Consider the following 5,447-nt stretch of genomic DNA (forward strand, 5'->3'; position numbering starts at 1 on the left):
CAGGGCCAGAAAGTGGGAGAGGGCAGGGTGGCAGGCATGGGGAAGTGGGAGGCAACAGGGTTTTTTTTTCGTTGTTTTTGTTTATTTCTTTGTTTTTTGGAGGGGAAACTGGGAATGGAGAAATTTACATGTAAATAAAGAAAATATCTAAAAAAAAAAAAAAAGAAAAGAAAATAATCTCACAGGTGTATCCAGCAACTTGGGTTTTAGTTAATTCCAAAGGGGGTGAAGCTGACAACCATGAACAACTGGCACAAGTCACCCTACTCCTCATCATCTTGACACACAATTATATCTTCTTATGTTATGCTTAATTCCCAAATGAAAACAATAACCACATCATAATTACACCTAACATCAAATAGCTATTACATGTACAATGGCAAGCACATTATATTTGTGTAGGTCATAATTACACCTAACATAACACTATCACTTGTACAACCTCAGGCACATTATAAATTTTGGAATAGGTGGCAATGTCCCTTGAGAGACTGTCGTAGTTAGGATTATGATTACTATAATGAAACATCATGGCCAGATGCAACTTGGTATGCAAAGGTGTGTTAATATTTTATTTTGGGGGGGGTTCTTTTCTGGTTTGTTTGTTCATTTGTTTGTTTGTTTTTGGCTTACACTTTCACATCACTGTTCAGCATTGAAGGAAGTGCAGACAGGAACTCAAATAGGGCAGGAGCCTGGAGCAGAAGCTGATGACAAAGCCATAGAGGAGTGCTGCTCACTGGCTTGCTCCTCATGGCTTGCTCAGCCTGCTTCTTAAAGAATCTATGACCATCAGCCAGGGGATGACATGACACCACCCACAATGGGCTAAGCCCCCCATCAATCACTAATTACAAAAATGCCCTACAGGCTTTTATACAGTCTGATCTTATGATGCCACTTCCTTCCTTCCTTCCTTCTTTTCTTCCTTCCTTCCTTCCTTCCTTCCTTCCTTCCTTCCTTCTTTTCTTCCTTTCTTCCTTCCTTTATTCTTTTCTTTCTTTTTAAGACAGCAAATATTTAATTTCAAACCCATCATTGAAGCAGACAGCTTGGGTCTATGACAAATCATTCATATTTAAAGCATAAGTCAATAATTGTATGAAAGCACACATTGCCACATACAAAATTACTGATTGGACTACAGCTTTCTATGTTAGGACAGAAGAAACTTCCCTGTGAAGCAGCACCTTTGTGACAATTAATTTAGCGTTCCTCTCCTTCTTCTTCACTCTCACTTTCAAAAGAATCTACAGCAACCTCCTCATAACCCTGCTCTAGGGCAGGATGCTCTCACAGGCCTCAGAGAACTTCCCTTTTTCCATGCCCTCACTCACATACCAGTACACAAAGGCACACTTGGCATACAACAGATCAAACTTGTGATATAGACAAGCCCAGACCTCAGCAATGGCTATGGTGTTGTTCGGCATGCACATAGTTCTCTGGCCTATGGCAGGTTGCCACCAGGTACCACAGTGGGAGTTTTGTAATTCCAACCTTGAAACCAGTGGGGTACCAGTCTACAAACTTGATGGTGGCAATGACAGCATTGATGTCTTTGGGAACCATCTCAGCATGGTACAACAGGCAGCAAGCCATGTATTTACCATGGCGAAGATCACATTTCACCATTTAGTTGGCCAGATCAAAGGAGGTACTGGTGATCTCTGCTACAGAAAGCTGCTCATAGTAGGCTCTCTCAACAGAGATGACAGAAGTATATGTGGCCATAGGGAAGTAGATTCAAGGGTAGTGCACAAGATTAGTCTGGAATTCTGTAAGATCAATATTCAAAGTCCCTTCAAATCTGAGGGAAGCAGGGAAGACACAATTTGACCTATCAACTTGTTTTGGTTAGTGTTGGTTGGGCACTCAATGTCAAGGTTTCTATGACACATGTCATAGATGGCCTCATTGTCTACCATGAGGCAAAATCAGAGTGCTAAAATGTGGTATGAGTGATAAGGACAGAATTGTAGGGCTTAGCTTAGAAACTTGGGGGGCTGGATAAATGGAGAATTCCAGCTTGTACTTCTTTCCATAATCAACAGAGAGCTGCTCCATCAGCAGGAGGTAAACAGCAGCCAGTTCCCCCGCCAAAGCTGTGGACAACCAAGAACCACCAAAGATCCATGTACTGCTCAGATAGTTTTCAAATTCTGTCCAAGACAAGGTCCTTGATCTCCTTGCCAATGGTGCAGTGACCATGGGCATAGTTATTAGCAACATCTTCCTTGCCTGTGATGAGCTGCTTAGGGTGGAAGAGCTGACAGTAGGTACCAACTTCATCAATAACTGTGTGTTCCAGATCTAAGAACATTGCCTGGGGTACCTGCTTGCCAGCACCTGTCTCACTGAAGGTGTTGAAGGAGTCAGATCTTCCCACAATGGTCTTGTCACTTGACTTCTGGCCGTCAAGCGAAATGGTGTGTTCTAGACAGTAGAGCTCCCATCAGGCTTTGCTGATCTGGACAACAGCCTGGCCAACATGGATGAGGATGCACTCATGAGTGGTTGCTGCTTCTTAACTGCCAGACAGATGGTGGAGGTGATGAGGAGGTGTTGCTTCTTACAGTGTGATTCTTAGGTGGTCAGTGTAATTCTTAATTGAGGTTCCCACCTCTCAAATGACTTTAGCTTGTGTCAAGTTGACATAAAACTATCCAATACAGTGATATTATTTTAGTATCTCAAACTCCAATATAACCACTAATAAACTCTCTTAATTAATGTTACATTACATGATAAAGCAATTGACAAAAGAAAACACAAATAACAGTACATTTTTAGTAAAACATGACAGAATCATGTCAGTTATAATCCTCATATCTGCAACTAATCACATGACCTTAGCTGGTATTTATAACTACCTTCCTCTACTACTCATTCTGTATTTCCTTCAACCTTTGCAAGCTTCAGCAGGTCTTGGCTTTTTTCCTGGAGGACTGACTCATACCTTCATCCCTGATGGGTCTTCGCCCTTTGTTATCCTGCCTGGATTAAGCTGTTATAATTTTCCATTGACTTTAATCACAACCCACAGTAGGACCAAGAGATGCTCTAAAGGATCTCCTGTACTCTAGACATAATCTTTCTTATCAGAGAAGCAATCCAATTTCTCCTTGGTAATCTGCATCTATCGGTCCTCCTAGTATTGTTATTTCTTTCTTAGCCTATTGGCTTAAGGGTATCAGAAACCCAAAGTGGCTAGGAGGAAGTCTGAGCTTCCAGTTCAGTTTATTGTGCCTCCTTGCCAAGGGTGCTTCCCACTCTGGAACCCAAATTTCTAGGATAGCAGAACTTAAGGTCATAGGAACAGGAAGCAAAAATGTTCCTAGTGCGTCCCTAGGAGTCATAGTGAGTAGAATCATTTGATTTTACACCCCTTGTTTCCTGGATCCAGCAATCTCAACTAGAGAGAAACTATACCATATACTGGATATTCAAAGCATATACCTCCTTCTGGAGAATTCTGAACCAACCCTCCAGGCTGCTGCCACATAATTGGCACAGTAACTGTGTTTTCAAAAGGCCATTCTACCTTTGGACCAGCTGCTTCAAGATGGTAAAGAAGAGGGTAAGATCAGTGGATTCCATAATTGTGTGCCCACTGTCCCACTTCTATGGCTTAAAAGTGAATTTCTTGTTCAGAGCAATCTGTGTTGAATACCATGACAGCAAAAATGGTGTACTATAAGTCATTGTATGTTGCTTTTGGCTGAAGCATTATGTGAGAGAAAGAAAAATCCATAAACATAATAAATATCTACTCCAGTAAGGATGAAGAGGTAAGCAATAAGTCCAGTGTTATCAGCTTTCCACCAACTCACAGACAGAAGAACCTGAGAAATGGTGCTGTATCTGGGGCTCAGTATGGTCTCTGCTTTTAGCACCAGCTGTAGCCAGATCTGCCTTAGCAAGTGGAAGCCCATATTCTCAAGCACATACATAACCTGTATGTCGGCCACCATTGCCACTTTGTTCATGGGGTTACTCAGCAATGACAAGGATAGCTGTGTTAACTATTCACAGAATGGGCCATCCTATTTACTTAATTATTGAGCTTCTTTCTGTTGAAGCCACCTTTTGATAAGCATTTTCATGGATTATAGTATCTTCACAATCTTCACCCATTTGCAAAACTCTATCCACATATTTCTTCCCTTAATGTCTTTTTCACCATTTGTCCAATTATGGTCTTTCCAAGTCCCTAACCATGCAGTCAATCCATTGGCTAGAGTCCATGAAGCAGTGAACAATAACACATATGTTCATTTCTCTTTCTAAAAAAATATGACCATGTGCTTTTCAAAGATCTGCCCACTGTAAAGCTTTCCCTTCACCAGTTTCTTGCAGGGTTGACTCAGAAAGATGATGCAGTGCTGCAGCTGTCCACCTCTGGGCGGTACCTGAATAAAGTACAGAGCCATGAGTAAACCAGTCCCTAGTCTTCTTTTCCTCAGTCAACTAATCATAGGGCACACTCCATAAGGTTCTATGTGCATGATTGGCAACAGATGGCACTGCAATTGGAGTAGAAACTATAGGCCCTCTGGACCTGCTCACACCTGATCATTCTCTCATATATATGATCACTTCCATTGAATAATGGATTGCTGCTGGGAATGTCCTACATCAAGACTTGGTGAGTCAGATATTAGCCAAATTTATGGTGGGTAGCTAAGGTCACATGGTAATGTGGTAACACAGTAATTATCAAATGATTGGTTTCCATTAAAACTACTTCCTTATAAGAGATAAACCCTTGAGAATCTAAGGGTTCAAATTTCTCAACTTCAATAGGGTCCTCCAAAATGTTTCTATCCTGAGTAACAAATCCATTTCTTTACCAATCAATGCCATTACTTTATCTGCTGACATTCTCCAAGGCCGAAACTTGAATTTTTCTTGTAATTTTGCCAGTCTTATAACAATGATTATATATTCTTCAGTTTTACTTTTCACAACTTGAGCTCTGTGGCTGCTGGAAAGAAGATTCTCTTCCAAGAAACACTTAGTGACCATTAGACTGTTTATGTGCATCTAGATCTTGTCAAGTTTATCACTTAGCTCATTGTTGCCATTCACTGTATTCTGACATGCTAAAAGTTGGTTCGTTTTATCATAGAACTCATTTAGTTCTTTTGTCAGTTTATCCAGAGATACTAAGAGCAACCAACCAGAATCATTATTTTCCTTATTTTTTCCACAAATTGTCAAAAGTTTTATATACAAAGTCACCAAGTCTGTTACCTTTCACAATTGGTAATCAAGATATTCAAATTTGTTTGTCTTTTTTAAAAAGTAGACCCTGCATATACCCAAAGGGCGCTCCATTTTACTACAAGGATACTTACTCAACTATGTTCATAGCAGCTTTATTCATAATAGCCAGAACTGGAAACAACCTAGATGTCCCTCAACTGAAGTATGGGTAAAGC

The 5,447-nt window shown here is 40.6% G+C and overlaps 1 pseudogene; it reads right to left on the minus strand.

Moving 5' to 3' along the window:
* Positions 1-1,209: 1,209 nt before the first annotated feature.
* On the minus strand, positions 1,210-3,977 carry LOC116091427 (annotated as a pseudogene).
* Positions 3,978-5,447: the final 1,470 nt, after the last annotated feature.

This window comes from Mastomys coucha, unplaced genomic scaffold (assembly GCF_008632895.1).
Source record: "Mastomys coucha isolate ucsf_1 unplaced genomic scaffold, UCSF_Mcou_1 pScaffold15, whole genome shotgun sequence".
NCBI lineage: Eukaryota > Metazoa > Chordata > Mammalia > Rodentia > Muridae > Mastomys > Mastomys coucha.